At 49.8% G+C, this 21032-nt stretch overlaps 1 long non-coding RNA gene and 1 other non-coding gene across 5 annotated transcripts in view; one reads left to right on the top strand and one right to left on the bottom strand.

The window, feature by feature from the left end:
* Positions 1-2114, bottom strand: part of LOC137207128 (uncharacterized) — a 57536-nt gene extending 55422 nt beyond the window's left edge. For all 4 annotated transcript variants that reach the window (XR_010934944.1, XR_010934946.1, XR_010934947.1 and 1 more), the window contains exons 1-2: positions 1756-2114; positions 295-387 (exon numbers count right to left, since the gene is read on the bottom strand). This is a non-coding gene — a long non-coding RNA (uncharacterized lncRNA). The remainder of the gene's footprint in view (positions 1-294; positions 388-1755) is intronic.
* A 160-nt stretch (positions 2115-2274) lies between these two features.
* TRNAT-CGU (transfer RNA threonine (anticodon CGU)) lies at positions 2275-2346 on the top strand. The gene has a single exon. It is a non-coding gene; the product is annotated as a tRNA-Thr (tRNA).
* Positions 2347-21032: the final 18686 nt, after the last annotated feature.

Here is a 21032-nt window from a genome sequence, read left to right as displayed (position 1 = left end):
AGGACCCTCAGCAAGACTTTCTGAAAACCTGATAAAAACTGTGGCATCCCTTTCCCAGAAACACACACATTTTACATACACTTTTGGTGAATTCACAGATTTTTTAGTCTTGAGTGCAGTGGGCACCAGATTAAAAATCTCGGGGAAGGGCTTATCTAGGAAGTTCAGCGCCAGGACTCTGCTGGCACCGTAGCTGGAAGGCACTGGCCAAGGAGGTTCTCCAGAACCACGTGGAGGACCACACTGAAAGGAATCGCATGTTAATTTCCTCTACAATACTTTTTGAAGACCTACCTGTGCAGGTACCTCTCTAAGACGCTGGGGCCAGGACGGACAGATCCTCCAGCCAGGTGTCCAAGATTTGTGGCTTCTCAGGGCTCCTTACACCTGTGAGAGAAGTAGGATCAGACCTGTGTTCTCTACTTTAGGGCTCACAGAAGGTCACAGGGCCAGCCTCCCTCAGGACACCCCAGACCCTGCGTACCTCAGGCATCCCACCTGCCCATCAAGATACAGATGCACCTCTATCATTTAATCCCCTCCCTCCCCTCAGAAGACAAAGCTGAAGAAAGCACCTGTTAGAATCTCATTTCCATTCCACCTGCCAGTTAGTTCTGGGCTCAGCTCACATGTGATGTTCTCTCATTTGCTAATTTCTTTTCACTTTTTATAAGCCCTATCACTTCTGCACAATAATTCCAACAACTCAGTGAACACCAAAAAATGGAGGGGGACAATGGAATCAATTTTATCATCAACCATTCAAAGGCAATGCTCAGTAATACATTTTAATTCTGAAAATGTTCAATTTTTTTTTTTTTTTTTTTTTTAATTAAAGAGCTGCAGTGAGATTTGCACATAGATCTCAAGCACTCCGGGAGCAGTATCTCAGAGTTCCTGTTTGAGGGTAAATGCCAGGGCCTTTTCCAGTCACCTGCCCAAACCGTGACATTTAAAGCAACTTGGTGAACACAACTTCCTGGCATATATAGGTTTCCCATTTGCCTATACACCTGCACAGTGGGCTGTGGACATTCTTAATTTATGTCTCCTTATACCCTGCGAGCATCACTGGTACCAGGTGGCAAAGGTGCATGTAGCAGAATGTTCTGTGCAGCTAAAAAGCTGCAGACAACCCAAGGCCTTACTCCCAGAAATTGATTAAATCAACTGTGATAGAGCCACTGGATGGGAAACCGTGCAGCTATTAAAGAGAATAAGGTATCCCATCCATGCATTATATTATAGTATATAATGCAGTATATATAATTTACGATGCAATATTGTAATAGTACACATCACATTAATGTATAAGAGAAACTGTTAATTTTAAAAATAATATATGCTATCACTTATCGTGATTATAAAATGTACTACAAGCCACTGTATTAGTTAACACATCCATACATTAATTAATGGAGAATCAAAGTGCACTTTAAAGTCAGTCCATTTGAATAAAAATAAAAGGGCACGTTTGAATACATAAATGTGAATATGCGTATCAATCGTCTAGAGCATTGGGGCTCAGCCTTTCCCGCGCAGCGGCATCACCTGGAGGAGAGCCTGTTAAAGCCCAGATTGCCCGGCTCCCCCAGCAGGTCTAATTGGGCAGGTCTGGGGTGAGCCAGAGAAGTTGCATTTCTAACCAGCTCCCAGGTGATGCTGCTGGCCCCGGGTCCAGGCACACACCCAGGGCTCAACCGCGGCAATCTGGGGGAAGAGGAGCTTTGGGGCTTTTTATTTCAGAAAACTTACACATTCATTCAACAACCCTCGTTGAGCGTCAGCTCCATGCAGGGCAGCCGTGGACCGCCCGAGGGGTCGGGCTAGTAAAGGAACCACAGCCTTTTCCTCCGCCTCCTGGGTGCCTCACCCTAGAGGGGAAACTGAGGCCCCGAGACCGGTTGTCCAAAGTCGCGGAGTCTCTCTGGAAGCTGGGATTCGAACCTCAGGCTCTGAAATGCCTGCGAGCGTCCTGAGCGCTCCCGAGCTCCAAACGAGTTCCTCCCGCCGAGCCTGTGAGGACTCTGGGGGCTCCGGAGACGAAGTCCCCGGCCCCACTCGGACACGAAGGGTAGGACAGACTTCCCTGCCCGCTCTGCTGCCGTCAGTCCGCTGCGAGCAGCCGGCGCGCGCACGCTTGAGCCCCGCCCCACCGGCCGCTGCGAAAGGGCGGGGCCGGGCGGGTGCGCTGGGGCCCGCGCTCGTGCCCGTGGGGCGAGCGCACGGGAGTGGCGCCAGGATAGAGGCTCGCCGAGCCGCCATTCTAACGCAGGCGCGGTGGCCAAGTGGTAAGGCGTCGGTCTCGTAAACCGAAGATCACGGGTTCGAACCCCGTCCGTGCCTAGCATTCTCACTTCCCTACAGGGGGCCACTTTTTAGGGGTGTGACCACTTTTCGAGAGTAATCATCGACGTTCTACCCTTTCCGGATCCCGTATTAATCAATAGATCTTCGCCTCTGGGTGCCGACGGAGCCAACTGTTTTCACTCAGTTTAGATTCAGGCTCTCTCCGGCCCGCGCAGGTCAAAGTCCGGGTGGTCCGGCCTCATGCCCTGCTGTGCCGCCAACTTGACCCGCGGGGCGTTACGTTCCCGCAGACAGCGCCCCCCTGCAGTCCCCGACGCCTCGTCCTGTGCGGGATGGAGGAGGGCTCCGGGTAGACAGGGGTCTGAAACTCCGAGGCCCCGGAGGTCACGTGAAAACCGTGGCCCGAGCAATGATTTTAGCGCAGAAAAACCTACAGCGGATGGCCCTCGGTTCAAGAGCCACTAAGCATTTTTCTGAACGTTTAAGTCCAATTGTTTCCACACTAATGAGAGAACTGCCGTTGCCTGACACTGAGCCCACACCCAGAGTCAGCTGGTGTCTGGCTTGCTATTTTTAAAAGGAAATCCGTTGTAGGCACTGCGTTAGAGAGGAAATCCTGCCCAGACTTGGAGCTGGTCCGACATGAAAATCTAAAGCTCTCTCCTCTCTCTCTCTCGGAGCCTCCGTTTGCCCCCCAGTAAAATGGATCTCTGGTCAGCGCTGGCGTTTGTGAAGCAGCTGACGAGAGACTGTAGAGGCGGCTTCAGTAAACGGAGCTACCGTCGTATGGCACCCGTTTTCTTTGCATCACCACGGGGCTGCTCGAACGCATTTAAAGATGTTAATGCAATTACCTCAACCTCCAAGAGCTGGCATATTGTATAATCTGGAAACCAGCTTGACCTAAATTGGGGAAACCTGTATCAGCGCGAGATTCCTACTGGAAGAAAGCATTAATGGAACTCTCGGTGTGTGCCTAGTGGAGCTGGAGTCTGGGGCAACCTCGGTGAACGAGGGTGGGTTCACTCAGAGAGAGGGGGAGATGGATGCGAAGGGGATCGGAGAGCCTGGCAGGAGCGGCGGGGGGTAAGAGTCCTCCTCTGCAGCAGAGCGCTCACACTTGTGAGCACTTCATCGGCATCCCCTGGAGGCGTAGTTAAAATGCCGAGCGCTGGGCCCCACCCCCCAGAGCGTCTGCATTCTGTTAGTTAGCGGTGGGGCTTGACATTTGCATTTCTAACAAGCTCCCAGGTGATGCTGACGGTGTTAGTTCCGGGACCACCCATTGCGAACCATTCCGCTAAAGAGAGCTATATTCTAAAGCCACATTCTAAACCCAGGAGCACGTGTGTATGCATGTACACAAACATGTGAGTTAGTGCCTATAAAAACAGTGAACACCAGTCCTTCTCACACTTCAGCCTGAGGATCAGGTTAAAATTTAGGTCTGACTGTGTGTCTGCGGTGGAGCCGGAAAATCTGCATTTCTAATTGGTGTTTTAGTGATGCTGATGTCGCTGGTCCCACAACTCACTGAGTATGGGGGGGAGGGGGGGGGAAGAAGGACGCACACAAAAATAATGTAACGGAGCAGGACCCTATGGGGCCTTCCCGGGGTAGCCTTCCCCCACATCCTCTGCTTTAGCTCCTCTCTGAAGTACCTAGATAAGTGTTTGATGTGACAGTGTTTCACAGATGTGAAAAACCCACCAAATGGAAGTTATTAACTACTTGATGACCGTGAGCATGTAGCCCCCAGGCCTCCTGGAGCCTAAGGACTAATAAAGTTAACTCCTGTGCCACTGCCCTGTTACCTCACCATCAACCAATCAGAGACCCGTACAGGAGCTGGTCCCGTACCCTGCGGCCCCCTTCCCTCACTTGGCCTTTAAAAATGCTTTGCTGAAACCCTTCAGGGAGTTTGGGGGTTTGGGGGACACGAGCCACCTGTCTCCTTGCATGGCCCTGCGATAAACCTTTCTCTGCTCTAAACTCGGATGTTTCTGTTTGTTTGGCCTCATTGTACATCCGGCACATGAACTTGGGGTTGCTAACAATAACAGTTGTTGCCTCTCTGGAGGGAAGTAGGATGGGGTAGCTGTTGAAAGGATTCCTTCACTTCTTACCCCGTGAACTTTCACATTGTTTGGATTTTCTACCAGATGATTGTATTACGTGTGTAATTTTTTTCCCCCAGAATCACCTCCAAAACCCACAAAGGCAAAAAGAACCTATTAGAACACAGGCAAATTATAACGATTCAGAATTAAGTCATATAAATGCTTGAGTGTTCTCTGCTCTCCATTGGAGTGTTTCGTCGTTTCTTTTTAAGTGACACAGAAGTACACTTACGTTCCTCCCTATTAAAAATATCCCCAAATAGTCCTTCCCATTAAAAATAAAAAGACCACACTGCCCCCGACAGGCGGGCCAGTATCTGTGGAGCTGGTTAGTTGTCCACACAGATTATCCTGTCCTTCCCTCCAGAAAATGAAGAAACACTCCTCTGGGACACCATCCCAAGAAAGAGCCCATTCTCATCCATCCCCACCGCTGCCCACACCCCACCCCACCCTACACAGGGTGCTCCTCTCTCTGCCCCAGGTGAAGAATGGACTTCAGAAAATTTATATAAGGTACTGTAGGTTTCCATTTACACACACAACAAAAAATTGCATAAAATATCTAAGGGTATATATTCATATATGGAGAAGTGCTTGCTGTTTTATTTGGTTTTTTGTTTTTAAGCCTGGAAGATTACGCTTGAATCTCAAAACCATCACTGCTGGTTGAAATCTGGGGATGCCACGGAGCTGTAGGACCGATGTGGCACAGGCTGCAGGATCAGAAACTAGTGAGCAAAATTCTGAATTCAGGTCCTGTTTACGCTTAAATGGGTAAAGCTGATTGTGTGTCTGAATAAGTAAGACGTTTTGTGTTGATTTAAACTGCTTGTGTTCATGAATATATAAAGCCGTGTTTGGATCTCTGTAACTTCTGTATGAATTTCGTGTCTGAAAGTCACCTTGAAATCAGAGGTCTTTGTTCTATAATCACACTCTAGTCTCCCTTAGAAACATAAAGAGAAGAGAAGGCCCCTGATGCTGGGGTTAGGAGGAAAGACAGACTGAGCCTAGAGGGACCCTCTGAGACCTCACTGTGCAAACTTGACCATTGGGGAGAAGGTGGATTTGCAGAAGGAGACCAGGGCTTTCTGGGAAAGAAGAAATTAAACTCTTCCAACCCACCTTCCTGTTATCCAAAGTTAGAGAGAACTGTAGGACAGGTCCTGATGGTCAGTGGCAGAAAAAGGTTTAATAGGACTTTTTTTTTTTTGGCTGCGTTGGGTCTTCATTGCTGCACGCAGGCTTTCTCTAGTTGCGGTGAGCCGGGGCTACTCTTCGTTGTGGTGCATGGGCTTCTTATTGCTGTGGCTTCATCTTGTTGTGGAGCACAGGCTCTAGGCGCACGGGTTTCAGTAGTTGTGGCGCACGGGCTTAGTTGCTCCACAGCATGTGGGAATCTTCCCAGACCAGGGCTCGAACCTGCATTGGCAGGCAGATTCTTAACCACTGCGCCCCTAATAGGACTTTTGAAGTCAAAGAGGGAGCTACAATCCTAGTGTTAGCAAAGAAGGGCTGTTTGTCAACAGAGGCTGCGCAGGAGAAAACTTCATCTGTGACACCATGTGGCAGCATGAAGTAAGAGCAGCAGTAGAATTATTTTTCTGCCCCACATCTACAAGAACCAGTGGGAGACATTAACTAGCCACATAACCTCTCTGTGCCTTGGTTTCTCCATAAAATTGGAGTGACACACATGCACAGGCTTCCACTCTCATGGAGTTCATCTGATGACAATATTGTAAACATCCACCAGCCAGGATGGTTCAGTAAATGGAGAGCCATCCCTCATGCCATCATGGGCAGCCATTGAAAGGAATGATCGGGACTTCCCTGGTGGTGCAGTGGTTAAGAATCCGCCTGCCAATGCAGGGGACACGGGTTCGATCCCTGGTCTGCGAAGATCCCACGTGGCGCGGAGCAACTAAGCCCGTGAGCCACAACTGAGCCTGTGCTCTAGAGCCAGTGAGCCACAACTACTGAGCCCACATGTCACAACTACTGAAGCCCAAGCACCTAGAGCCCGTGCTCTGCAACAAGAGAAGCCACCGCAATGAGAAGCCAACGCACCGCAAGGAAGAGTAGCCCCCACCCGCCACAACTAGAGAAAGCCCATAGGCAGCAATGAAGACCCAACGCAGCCAAATAAATAAATTAAATTATCAAAAAAAGAAAGGAATGATTGATTTATTGACCTGAAGGGGTGATAATGAGATACAGCTAATTGAGAAAAGCTAACATCCTGTTTTTTGGGTTTTGTCTTACAGCTTTATTGAGGTATAACTGATTAACAAAAAATGGCACATATATATATCCAACTTGATGAATTTGGACATATGCATACACCTGGGATACATCCCCACATTCAAGGTAACAGATATATCCATCACCTTCAAGTTTCCTGCATCCCTTTGCTTTTTTGTGTATGTGATAAGAGCATTTAACATGAGATCTACCCTCTTAACAAATTTGTAAGTATACCATACAGTACCGTTACCTATAGGCACTACGTTGTACAAAACATCTCTAGAACTTATTAATCTTTCTATCTTTTAATTTTTTTAATTTATTTTTTATTGAAGTATAATTGATTTACTATGTTGTGCTCATTCATCTTGTATAACTAACTCTAACTGATGTCCTGTTTTTGTAAAAATAAATAAGCATAACTACTGTATATAAAATAGGTAAACAGCAAGGACCTACAGTATAGCACAGGGAACTATACTCAACATCTTGTAATAAACCATAATGGAAAAGAATCTGAAAAAGAATATATATATGTGTATGAATCTATATACACATATATATATATCTGAATCACTTTGCTGTACACTTGAAGTTAACACAACATTGTAAATTAACTATACTTCAGTAAAATTTTTTTAAACATATATAAGATGCAATAAATAAATAAGAATATTTATCAATACACGTAGTGGTGTGTGTATTGTTTTTTAGAATGTGAAGGACGCCCATACCCCAGGCAGAAGGCTCCACGTCATGCTACTGACACTGAATACCTCCAGGTGGGGCAAGAAGTGGAGAGGAATTGCAGGAAAAGTTACTAATTTTTTTTCCTAATATTGGGGCATTGGAAAGAAAAACTGTGTTACTTTGGATTCACTATTAACAACAGAAAAAAGAGAAAATGTAAAGAGGAAAGAGATGGCAGACTCTGGACAGCACAGGCGTTAACGCAGAGCTGGCATCACGTCCATGAGATGCCGAGCGTCCAGTGGAAAGGCTCGCTCTTGTCCTCCACTCTGACCCTTTCCAAGGGGAGCCTCCCCTCCACTGCCCTGGCGCGTCTCCCATCTGGGCTGACATCATGTGCTTAGTAAACCTACATTAAAGAATAAAAAACGGGATGCTTCATAAAGGAGAGAGTGGTTTGTAGCCGAGCACGAGCAGAGAACCACATTTCAAAACCAGAAGCGTATTTCAGGCGTGAGTACCACTTAAAAGAAAATATTGTGGCAGGCCCCTGGAAGCAACAGACGTTGTTTATGTCACATCGACTTGAGTTTTGCTTAGCAAATCACCAGGCTGGCGCGTGACGCACGTTTCCTGAGACTGTGTTCCCTTCTGCCCCTGCCCTGCCCTTCTAACTCAGGTGAGCTGAGCTGATTTTCACTTACTGAGGGGTCAAAAAGAACCCCTGAACCTGAGGCCCCGCTGGATGAAAAAATCTGTAATAATTCTTGAAACAGGCCCCATAAGAAAGCCCATATGTCCCTTTGAGAAGTGTTGGTGAATGGACTCTAAGGAACTCATTGCCCTTGCCCTCTAGGATTCATGCCCTTGTGTAATCCCTTCCTCTTAAGTGTGAGTGGGGCTGTGACCTGTTTCCAACAGAATTCAGTAGAGGTGGCATGATGTCACATCTCTGATGGTCACATAAGATGGCAATACCCATCTTGCTAGCAGACTCTCTCCTCTTGCTGATGTGATAAAACAAGTGGCGGTGTTAGGGAGGTCCATGTGACAAGGAACAGAGGGCATCATCTAGCGAAAACCAGGAAAAAACTAAGGCCCTCAGTCCAACAGGCTGCAAGGAACTAAATTTAGTCAACAGCCACATGAATGTGAAAGCCAACTCCGTCCCTGGGTGCTGTGGACTGAATGTTTGCATCCCCCCCACCCCAAATTCATGTATTGAAGCCCTAATCCCCAATGTGATGGAATTTGGAGGTGAGGCCTTTGGGAGGTGATTAGGGGTAGATTAGGTCATGAGGGTGGGACCCTTATGGCAGAATTAACCCCTTATCTGAAGCTCTCTCTGGGCTGTGTGAAGACTCAGCGAGAAGGCAGCTGTCTGTAAGCTGGGACGAGAGCCCTCACTAGACACCAAGTCTGCCAACACCTTGAGCTTGGAGTCCCCAGACTCCATAATTGTGAGAAATAAACCTTTGTTGTTTAAGCCACCCAGTTTGTAGTATTTTGTAATATTGAACCGACAAGGACACTGGCTAGGCATTGAGAACTCAGCCCCGGCCAACACCTTAATTGCAGCCTTGCAGAGGACCCAGCTGAGCCATGCCTGGACTCTGACCCAAAAAACTGGGAGATTATGTACGTGTGTTGTCGTAAGCTGCTAAGTTAGTGGTAATACTATTATGCGGGAAGAGTCCGATAGGGAACACCAAAATCTGATCGTCCGAGTCCCCACGCGGTTCACGGTGACATCTACACAGTAGCCCAGCAAGAAACCTGGGAGTCATCCTTGTGTTCATTTTCTCCTCCTGCTGTACCAAGTTCCCACAGCCTTAACGGCTTAAAAGAGCATGGTTTCTGTACGTCAGAGCTCACGTTAGCTTGGCTGGTTACTCTGCTTGGGGGTTTCACAACATCAAGGTGTTGACCGGATGGGCTACTATCGGGAGGTTTATCCAGGTTGTTGGCCAAATTCAGTTTTCTTGCACTTGCAGAACGGAATCCTCTGTTTCCTGGGCTCTACAGGCCTCTCTGCCGTCAATGCACATGGGGTCCCTACATCTGGGCCAAATCCTTCTCATATTTCAAATCTCTCTGACTTCCCTTTCTGCATCCTTCTCATGTGAGCCAAAGAAAGTTCTCTGCCTTTAGAGCGCGTGGATTTAGATTGGGCCCACCTGGATAATACAGACTCCTCACTCTATTTAAGCCTTAATTACATCTGCAAAATTCCTTTTGCCATGAAACAAGGTTCCAGGGATTAGGGTGTGGACAATATTTGGAAGACCATTATTCTGCCTACCCCCACCCATGACTCACCTCTCCTCCTCATCTGCTCATCTCATTGGTCACTGCCCAAACCTCTCTCCATACAGTCACCTCCTCTGTGTTGCCTCCCTGTCCCATTTCTCCTTTGATGTCTGGGGTCTGGACTATTGCAGTAGACTCCTAATTGGTCCCCCTTGCTTTCAGCCTCGTTCCTCTTCCAACTCCTCCCACTGTCACCTGACCTCTGTCAAAAACATCAGTGAACATGTCACTTGCGTCCTTTGGTCCTTCATGAGAGGCCCACCACCGCCACCAGGATAAATCCCAACTCCTTAGCCTGGCATTCTAGGCCCCAAGCGTCCCTCCTACCATTCTCCCCCTTGCTCTTGCCACACCAGCCTTTGTTATACCGTCAATTCAGCTTGATTTGTGCCTGTGCATATGCTGTTCCCTTGGCCTACAATGCCCTTCCTCCACCCCCATCTTGGAAAACTCCTACTCATGCCTCAAAACCTTGCCTAACTGTTACTAACTTAACTATGATTTTGAATCATTCCTCAACCTCTTAGTTGGAGTTAGTTGCTATTTCCTCTGTGTACCACCAGCACCTTGGGTGTATCATTTTGATAGCACCTATCACAAGATGTTACAGTTACTTGCTCACATGCCCATGTATCTCCCAAGAGCCCAGAAGCTGAAAGCCCAAATGCTCACAGGAGCCAGACAGATCATGTGAACATTGAAGCTGCTTGGGTACAAGACAACAGGGACTAGTGGGGACAGAGGAAAACTTGAGAGGACATGCCAGGTGAAAGGCCACCACAGAAGAACCCATGTAGGGGCTTCCCTGGTGGCACAGTGGTTGGGAGTCCGTCTGCCAATGCAGGGGACACGGGTTCGAGCCCTGGTCTGGGAGGATCCCACATGCCGTGGGGCAGCTGGGCCCGTGCGCCACAACTACTGAGCCTGTGTTCTGGAGCCCACGAGCCACAACTACTGAAGCCCGCATGCCACAACTACTGAAGCCCACGTGCCACAACTACTGAAGCCTGCGTGTCTAGAGCCTGTGCTCCACAATGGGAGAGGCCACTGCAATGAGAAGCCCTCGCACTGCAACAAAGAGCAGACCCCGCTCGCTGCAGCTAGAGAAAGCCCGCGCACAGCAACAAAGACCCATCGCAGACAATAAATAAATAAAAGTCCCATATAGATGAAACCCAGGAATCCTACTCTGAGATGTATACCGTGGGGAAATTCTCATTGTATCCACCAGGCTGCTCGGAGCAACATTGCTGGGAAGAGCTAAGTGTCCATCAAGGGGAGTGGAAGAATAAACCATGGTGGGTCCACAGGGTGGAATCAAGTTCAGCAGTTCAAATGCATAAACTGTAATTCCATTGCGCGAGGCAGATAAAACTCACAAAAAGAGGAGCAAAAAAAGGCAGGCATAGAAAGATGATACACCATGATACCATTTATACAGAATTAACGTTATGCAAACAATACCCTGTTTGTTGTTTCTGGCTACTTAGGTAGTAAAAGCATAGAAACATGCCCAAGAGTGATGAAGCCTAGACTCAGGACAGTGTCATCCATGGGGATGTCAGAAGATGGGCTGAGTCAGAGAAAGGGCACACGAGGGTCTTAGTTGAATCTGGATGTGATTTATGTATTAATTCAGCTGGGTGGTAGGCACACAGGTGTTTGTGAACTTATTTCCCATCCTTTCCGGTTGGCCTGAAATAGCTCATAATTAAAAACAAAAACAAACCAAAAAAAAAAAGTGGGTCAAGTGTGGTCTAATCCACATCTCACCACCTAGCTCAGAGCCTGGCACAGAGATGATGAGGGAAATACTGCTTCTACTTTACAAATGGGGTAATTGAGAGAAAGAGAGAGGAGGTACTCACCCTGGGCCCCGGAGGAATTATTGGTGTTGGGTACCGGGCTGGAGAAGCGTGGGCAGATGCAGGAGTGGTTCACCCCTAGGCAGCTTCCGAGGATTCCCCTGGAACCAGCCCTCCCTGGGTCAGATTTACTCTGATTTTTTGCAGAACGTGACATTTCGAGGCAATACCCATCCAATATTGGAAAGGAACTGACCAGCTTTTTTGGCCTCAGTAGGCAGCGTGCAGCATCTTAGTTCCCCGACAAGGAATGGAAGCCACGCCCCCAGAAGTGGAAGCGCAGAGTCCTAACCACTGGGCCACCAGGGAAGTCCGTGACCAGACATTTCAACCTTCACTGTGGGCTGCCGGAAGGTATTAGAAGGGATGTGGGGTGGGGAGCGCTCCGCTAATAACACAGCTCGATGGCTTTGAAAAGCCCCCCCGCCTTTCTCCACAGCCCGCCCATCCCAGTAGGAAGCTGCCTCTGGCCTCTCCCCAGATTCTGCATCAACGCAGCCGGGCTGACTCCCTTCCGTCTGACCAGCTCCACACTTGTCACACACACCATCTATTCTCTTCCTCAGACTCTGTCTCTTCCCGGTGTGTCTCCAACCTGTCTAGGTTCCTTTTGACCCATCCCCCTCACCTATTATCCTGACGGACATACCAGGAAACCTTGCTCCCAAGGCTAAGATAGAATTCTTCTGAGTCTTTGGGGAGAGGCTGTGGGTATTGAAAAAGTAGTACTTTCTTTCTTTTCACAAGGATGACCACTCTCATCGACCTGAACCAGCAACTCTCTGCTCCTCCCAAATCCCCAGTCCAGGGCAGCCAGGGTGACCCACCATCCCCATTCGCCTGGGACTGTTACAGTTTTATCACTGAAAGTCCAGTGACCCGGGAAACCCCCCAGTCCTGGGCAAACCAGGATGCTGGGTCTCCCTACTTTCCTTCCTTCCTTCCTTCCAATGGAATTCAGTTTGAATGTCATCTCAGGGACTCTCTTAAAAGGCCTGGGGACAGGCTGCCACAGCTCTCGTCACTCCTGTTAGGAATGAAGGCCAGCCTCTGACCACCCGGAGAGGCCCGTCTCCTGCTGGACCCCCAGGCCCCATGGTTTTCCCTGATAAGGCCCCCAGCTCGAGCCTTTCACAGCCCACCTTCTTGATTTCAGCCATACCTTGTACCTCCTACATTGTATTCCACTAATATTTTTATTTAACTTAACTCACCTGGATAACCTGGACGATTTTATCTCAAAAGGAAAATGTTATCTCACTTCCTCAGATGGAAAAAGAGCACCATCTGCCATAAATGGATAATTACTTTAAAATGCGAGGAAAACAAAATGATCTTTGTACATTGCATAGCGATACTGCTACAATGAAACGTTCTGAGCCAGAAGCCTGGGCCCCCTTCCAGGGGGCTTAGTAAGTGTTAGGAAGGTGTTAAACACAGAGCAGCACCCAACTGAGATTTTCTCCTTCACAAGATCAGAAAGCATATAAGAAAAGTGAAAGGGGAATACATTTCTACTAGGTTATTCAGAGCTATCTAATGCCTCCTCTGTGGAAAATCAACCTTGCTCTACAATATGGGCCTTGTACTTTAGGGCTACGTCGCCCCAGTGAGCCAATAGTTGGAGCAAACCATCTGATCATTCAGTGGATCTCAGCAGCTGGGCAGTGACCACGCCACCAGCCAACATCTACTGTGAACCCTCCGGGTGCTGAGCCTGGGAGAAGAGCCTTTACATGTCAAGTCATCGAATCGTCCAGCAATGCTCACAGCAGTCAGAAACTGAAGTTCAGAGAGGTTCACTGGCTTGTCTAAGTTCACCCAGCTAAGAAGTGGTGGAGCCCAGGCTCAAATCCGTATCTGCTCAATCTTGTGGTCGGTGTCACGCATGGATTGCTGCATCCCCGAGATGCAGGTGGACACAAAGACCCTGGATGGGCCCATGTTGTCCCAGGAAGCACTGATAATTGCACGTTGCATCCTTAAGTGGTAGACACTTAAGGCCATGAAGGTCAGCTGGCTGATTGACCTCAGCTCTGATTGGAAAAAGAAAGCATTTTAGGTCAAGAGGCAAAAACTCAAATACATACATGGCCAGGCAGGTGACCTAAGTGAATCTAGCCAGGCAGCGATCTCGGTTTGGATACTTTATTCTACAAGGAACAGGAATTCCCTGGCTCAAACTGGCTTAAACAATAAGATAATTTATTATGCATTTCTCAGGAAGTCTAGAAGGAGGGTAGGTTTCTGGATTAGTTGTTTGAGCAGTTCCATCAGGCCACCAGAGACACGTGTTCCTTCCATCTCTCTTTTCTGCCATCACTGTGTTGGTTTCACCACAAGACTGGTCCCCAAATGGCTGCTGCTGTTCTAGGCATCATATCCAAATCCATCTTGTCTCATTGGTTGGGATTGTATCACATGACCATTCTCCAACCAATGACAGAAAGTTTCCCCTGAGCCAAATGGCTGAGCTGGGGAGAGGCGAGGAAGAACAATGGGAAGAACAGAACTTCCATGACCAAGTGGAGAACGCATGTAGGGCAGCCACTTGAAACAGAGATGCTGCTGCTTATAAGCTTCTGTGTTCTCCTCTTCCTCCTGGGCCCTGAGCTAGGCACCACATTTCACAGCCCCCTTGGGTCCCTGTTGGGCCTCATGACTGGTTCTCACCAATGTGGGACACTTCCCAGCTGATACAGTTAAAAGCTGGTCTGCTTTCCCACTACCTCCTTCACCATCCTCCAGCTCAATGTAGAAAGAATGAATCCCTCGAAGATGTCAGAGCCATGAAGTGGAAGACATCTGTTTCCCTAAATAATGTGTGGACACCCCCACCCCCCACTTCTTGGACTGTGATATTGTAATAAGGAAGAAACTGTATTCTATTACAAGTTAATCACTAAAGGGATGTTGTCTACAAGCTTAAATTATACATAATGGCCCATCTCTGGGAACTCTGCATCTCAGGTAACAAGCATTAAGCTAAAATACCTTTGTTTAGCTCACATGAAACATCCTGACCAGGCCCACCTGTCAATGACTACGGGAAGGAAGAAATTAACATATCCCCTCCAGAGGCTGACTGGAACCAGGAAATGTTTGACTTTACTCCCTCCCCTTTAACTATAAAAGAAGCCTGAACCCTAACTCAGGCAAGATGGTTCTTTGGGACATAAGTCTGCCATCTTCTTACACTGCCGGCTTTCCAAATGAAGTCGCTATTTCTTGCCCCGACGATTCGTCTTTCGATTTACTGGCCTGTCAGTGAGCAGTACGAGCTTAGACTTGGTAACAATATGAGCAAGAAATGAACTTGTATTGTGGTGAGCCACTGAAACCTTGGGGATGTTTGTTATAGCAGCTAGCCTTCACTGACTAATATATCCTGTTATCCACTGTTCTGCTCCAACCAACTGTTGCTCTGCAGGAAGACAGGCCCATGGCTGCCAAGTCTTTTTTTTTTTTTTGATGGGTGGGATTGTGTTTCTGTCTAACTGGTTGTTTAGCCTGAGGCTTCCAACACTGGAGTTTGTAGGCTGTTGGGTAGAGCTGGGTCTTGGTGCTGAAATGAGGACCTCCGGGAGACCTCACTCTGATGAATATTCCTTGGGGTCTGAGGTTCTCTGTTAGTCCAGTGGTTCGGACTCAGAGCCCCCACCAAAGGAGCTTTGGCCTGACCCCCGGCGGCTCGCTTGGGGGTTCCTCCCATCTCCTTGGGCGTCGATGTCCCCCACCAGTATCCGGCAGGCACCCTAGTTGTGGGGAGATGTGAACTCCACATCTTCCTGAGCCACCATCTTGACTCCACCACCTGCCAAATCTTTTGATCACCTGATTTTCTTAAAAGACACCAGAAGTCTGGATTATTTAAATATGAAATTTCCTGATTTAAAAACATTGGCCACCAAGTCAAATTTATTTTTATTATTTTAAAGCCTCTGTAGGCCAAATGAAACACATCTGTGGGCCCTGCTCAGCCTGTGGATTGCCAGTTGCAACCTCTCATAAAAAAAATCTCCAAATCCAACAGCATTTATTTTAAAGTTGGTATTGGTCTGAGAGGTGGTGATGGGTCCACAGTCATGTGGGTTCCAGAGAAGAATTCTATGCTGATGGAGATGTTGATCAACTCTTTCATTTCCACCTGGGCTGGATGTGGAGCATTCTACTAGTTTCGTGACACAATTTGGCCACCCTGTTGAAATTCCAAGAAGCCAACTCTCAGCTGAGTTGGCCCACCCATCCAGACCCTGGTGCTTCTTCCACTTTGGTTTCCCTGGGCTGAGGGGTGAGGATGAAACTGATGCTAGGGACACCAACCACATCTTAAAGGAGAAGCCCTCACATTTGTAAATCTATTCCTACATCCCAGGCATGGCCGGTTCAAGACCCCCATTGAACAGCTAATGATAATCCCTACAATTTATTGAGCACTTGCTATGTGCCAGACCCGGACAAGCACTTCATGCAAATCATGAAATTTAATGCTTTTAACATCCCCATTATTGTCAGTGAGGAAACAAATTCAGGAGGACTGAGGATTCCGGGGTCATGACCCCCTTAGCAGGTGAGGACCTTGTTCCCAGCCCACCAGGAACCACAGACCCCTTGGTCTCACCAATGGCAGTCTGTCTTTCTGTCTACTCAGGACCTGGAGTTCTTCGCCTCCTGGCCTCCTGGGAAATGACATCCCAGGCTCACGACCTCTCTTCCAGTACTTTCCCTTCCTTCTTATTCATGTTCTAAAAAATCTTTAATTTGCCCGACCATGTGCCAGACAAGGCAGGGTAGCAAGGCTACAGGTCCTGAGCGAGTAGGTTGCCCCCGTGTTTTTCCGTTTCGTAAAGAAACACAAGGCTCCAGGCCCACAGGGACTTGTGGCTCTGGGTGGCCTTAAGAAAACCCAGGTAGGCCAGGGGCTGTCTCCACCTGACATCACAGAGCCCGAGGGGCAGGGCCATGGAAACTGCTTTCCCTTTCATCCTCTTTGCTCCCAGTTCCTGTTGTTCCCTACGGGGCACAGGTACCACTGTGGCAGGTGGGCAGGGCCAGAAGAAAGGCCCTGGAGTTACGCCTGCCACTCAGCACGCTGCTGAGGGTCCGAGGCCAGGGTAGGATGAGGGTGGGGCAGCCTCTGGCTTTCAGGGAGATTTGGACCTAACTTGTAAGGACCACTGGGCCTAAGTCCTGGTGTTCAGGAAGATTTTTTAGGCTAGATTCTTAACATTATCTCCACAAGATATCACAAGGGTGGTCACAGCCACCTCCTGATGGGGTTGAGGGAGGAACACAACCATGACGGCACTTCAGACTCATGTCCCACGAACCTCGGTGGATGCACATCAGAAATTATTTTCCATAAATCCTGATTCTGTCCCATGTCTAGCATAACTACATTGCTATGATTGCATTCCTGTTTGTGTGTACCTGTTTTTTAAGTCCACATCTGTTTGATGCAAATGTTTAAAACCTATTGTACAATAATTTTTATATGCTTGCTTTGGAAGTTTTTCATTTTTGATATTCTAGGAGTCTTGGGAGACGGCAGTGACTGGGCATTTCTCCCTCCTGTACACCCTGAGGAAAACCTACAGAGAGGCAGGGTGAAGCCTGCTCTCTCTCTCTCTCTCTCTCTCTCGGCCTGGGAGCCAGGAGTCCAGGCCTTTCTGGAAGGCTCCCTCTTCCTGGTGTGGCCTCCCTGCACTTCTGGCCTAGGCCTTGGCATCCTCCCTGGGCCAGAAACCTGGGTGCGGGTGGGGCTCCTTCCTGGGAGAAGGCCAGAGTGGGCCTCTGGGGCTTCCGGCCGAGGAGCGGGTTGTTTTCCGGAGTCTGGCAGCGCTTCCGGTACTTAACTGGATTTCAGGCCCGCCACTAGCTTGAGTCATGGGAAGCTGAGCCAGAATGGGCAAGGGCAGGCCTCAAAGGGATCGGGGCATCTTTTAAAGTGCAAGGTAAAGGCAGGGGCCTCGCTGCCTTTGGTGGGACCTTGCCCATGGGCCCGCCTTCTGCATCCAGCTCTTAGGGTCTGAACTGGGGGTGATAAGGTGAGCTTCCAGAATCCTGGGGCTCAGCACACAGATGTGGGCGGGGGCGTCCTACAGGACCTTGAACCAGGCTACTGTGGCTCCAGGGAGCTACTTCAGCTCCCCAGAAGGGCCGGCTTTGCACGTGCTACACCTGAGGCCTGGACTCCACCCCTCTGGCTGGCCCAGTTTTTTTCCTCTTTCCAGTCTCAGCGCAGACATCCCCTCCTCCAGGTAGTAACACAGAGCACAACCAACCATCTGGTGAATGTACTCAGAGGCCCTTCTCGATCAAATGTTAAGATTCTAAGAGAAATCCAGTTCTCAATTTTGAACTACATATGAATTTGGCAAACTGGTTTCCTCCCGCAAAAATGAGAGCAAAAAGAGAAGAAATCTGAAGTGTAACTCTGAAGCTGCAGGAAGATCAGAGCAAAGAGAAAAAGAAGCATAGGGACACTTACTCAACAGAAACATCTTTAGACGAAGGTACAGAACAATATGTCAGCAGGATCTCAGAGTGACCATTTCTGATGTCTGTCAGGATTGCATTCAGAAACTGAGGGATTTTCTACTTTGGGTATAGACGGTAAAGAACTGAAACGCCCCCCTATTTAGACTGATTTGGAAATGTTAGTGTTTGTATAAAAGTCATATCAATTGGGCTTCCCTGGTGGCGCAGTGGTTGAGCGTCCGCCTGCCGATGCAGGGGACACGGTTCGTGCCGCGGTCCGGGAAGATCCCACATGCCGTGGAGCGACTGGGCCCATGAGCCATGGCCGCTGAGCCTGCGTGTCTGGAGCCTGTGCTCCGCAACGGGAGGGGCCACAACAGTGAGAGGCCCCGTACCGCAAAAAAAAAAAAAAAAAAAGTCATATCAATTAAAGCAACCGTACTCCAATAAAAATTTTAAAAATAAATAAGTCATATCATTAATTTCCAATGGAGTATGTATTAAGTAAATGTCTAAATATGTTAATGAGGCCAATTTTTCCAGCAATATTTTTTTCCACTTCTTAGGAAGCTTTTGTTATGCATGTTCTGTCAATATACTTAAAACTGCAGCTTCTAAACACAAAATAAAAAGAAAATATTTACAAGACAAACAAATTTTTTGATTGCCAAATTCTCCTACATGGACTTTGTCTCATTTAATCCCCCTACAAGTCCTATAAGGCGGGTATTATAACTCCTGTTTTACAGATGAGGAAACTGAGGCCCAGAGAGGCTAAACCAGGCCCAGGGACTTGCATCCAGTCCTGGCAGGGGGCAAGAAGTGGGAGGGGACGCAAAGCCTCTCTCTGGCTCTACCCCACAAGAGGGGACTGACCCAGAGGACAACGCAGACTTGACGGAGGCAGCCCTGAGTGGGACAGTAGGGAGGCCCAGGAGGGACGTGCCGGCCCAGCCTCAGTCTCTCATGGTGCCCTGACCCCAGGCAGCTGGGCTCCAGCACTCATGCCCTGGACCACGAGGGCAGCATGGTAATCCCCTGCTGACGTGGGTCTCTCCCTGAGAGGATGAGTTCCAGAGGGCAGCGCCTGTCCTGTTTGCCGCTGTGGCCCCAGCATCAGCAGAGGGCAAGCAAGCATTGGTTCAATGAACAGCCGACCTCTACGCCTCAGTCTTCCTGTCTGGCTGCCGTGAGGTAATGCGGTGAGGTCGGTAAGACAGTATATTCCATGTGCTTGGCACACAGTAGGTCCTCAGGAGGAAATGGGGATTGATGATTATCAGTGATCAGTCCTCTGCCTCAAGAGGGGTCTGACCTAGCCCCCCTTTTTCTCACTGCCCCTCCAAGCTGCTATTGGAGAAACCATCCCCTGGGGGTCCCCCAGCCCAGAGTGAGCCCAGAGGGCCCCACCGCAGACTTCCTTGCCTCCCCGTGAGCACAGCCCTCCAGACTTCTGGAATTGGGATCCAATGAGAGAGAAGGGACATGAGCCACAAGGCCAGTGGGTCAAAGTCCAGGGCAGTGGCTGCAAGCCAGGAACCCCCCCCCTCCCCCCCGCCCCCGAGGGAGGTGGGGGCAGGGTAGGACTGCAGCTGAGGCAGGAGGAGAGGAGGGGGCTGTGTGGCTCACTTCCTCTGACTGGGGCCCCCGGGACCCCCCCTGATGGCATGAGGAGCGCCCACTGGGTTGGGTTGGGTGATGTGTTTTCTGAGTGTGACACCCGTCGGCCAACAGAGGACAGCAAATACATTTTTTATGATCCTGGGAGGCTCATTCCAGTCACGTTTACTTGAAAAGAGGCTGGGCAGTCGAAGGGGACAAGTCATGTCTCAGTTATGTGGATCCTCTTTGGGCAAGAGGGGACACTTGTGGGATGATGTGGGGTTCTGGGAAAGGGATGCGGGGTTGGGGGGCAGATTTCAGGAAGGGGGCGGGCTGTAGGGGGTTCTCCCTTACTGTTGGAACCTCATGTACTTTATGGAGGGGGAGGAGCTTATGGGAGGAACGGGTGTCAGCACAAGAGGTCAGATCTTTGCCAGGTGGAGAGGGTACCCTCATGCCCCAGCCCCCAATTTCCAGCCTATCTCCCAGAGCCTGGGACCATGAAAGCAGCAACAGAGGGACTTTGGAATGGGGAAGGGGAAGCACAACTTTATGTTTTGCCTTAAGGTGGGTTGGTATTTTGGGGAGTTCTTGGGAACAGAGCATGTCCATCCAATTTCAGACCCGGGGCTTCTGAGTGACTCCAGTCATCCCAGAGGAGGTTAGGGGCCGCCAAGGGGTGAGCGGCCAGGTGTGGAAGCCAGACTTGGTGCAGCTCCAACTTCTACTGTTTGTTCATAGCGGGTAGGGAGGAGTGAGAAAAATCGGAGGAAGGGCTAAAAGCGCCGGCTGGCACTGTCACTGAGTGTTCCGAAAGTGGGGGGGGCGGATCTGGGGGCGAGTCAGAATCTTAAGTAGATGCGTCCCCATTCAGACACCCCCGGCTGAGGGATCCCTGGAGCGCATGTGGAGGAATCCTGTCCGCCCCCCAGGAGGGAGGCCCAGCCTAGGCTCCCTCATCCGGGCCACCGGGGTATTGGAAGTGGGGAATCTCCCCTCTTCCCCGTCCCCGCCCCACCCCCCCCCGAGTTTGGAGAACCCCAGGCTCTGCCCCCATAGGTCGAGGCTGACGTCGCCGCCGCATTTCTAGGAATGCCCCTATCCGCTGACTATATTTGGCGAGGGTTTCTAGGAAGCCCCCCCGCCCCCGCCCCGCCCGGCCCCGCCCGGCCCCGCCGCAGCCCCCGCCCCGGGCAGGCGGTCGCGCTTGTCTTCCAGGCTCTCACCCTCTCTCCCCGGCCGGGGAGGAGCCGCCCCGCCGCTAGGGCCGCCGCTGCCGCCTCCCCAGCGCGGCCAACCCCGGGCCGGCCCAGCCCCCGCCCCGGGCCGGCCATAGGGCGTGGGGGGGTGGGGAGCGGGGGAGGGTGGGGGCCGGGCCGGTGGGGGGGGGGCGGGGGCGCGGCTT

The sequence above is a fragment of the Pseudorca crassidens genome, chromosome 15 (genome assembly GCF_039906515.1).
Source record: "Pseudorca crassidens isolate mPseCra1 chromosome 15, mPseCra1.hap1, whole genome shotgun sequence".
Lineage (NCBI taxonomy): Eukaryota > Metazoa > Chordata > Mammalia > Artiodactyla > Delphinidae > Pseudorca > Pseudorca crassidens.
This window is presented reverse-complemented; position numbering and strand designations above follow the sequence as displayed.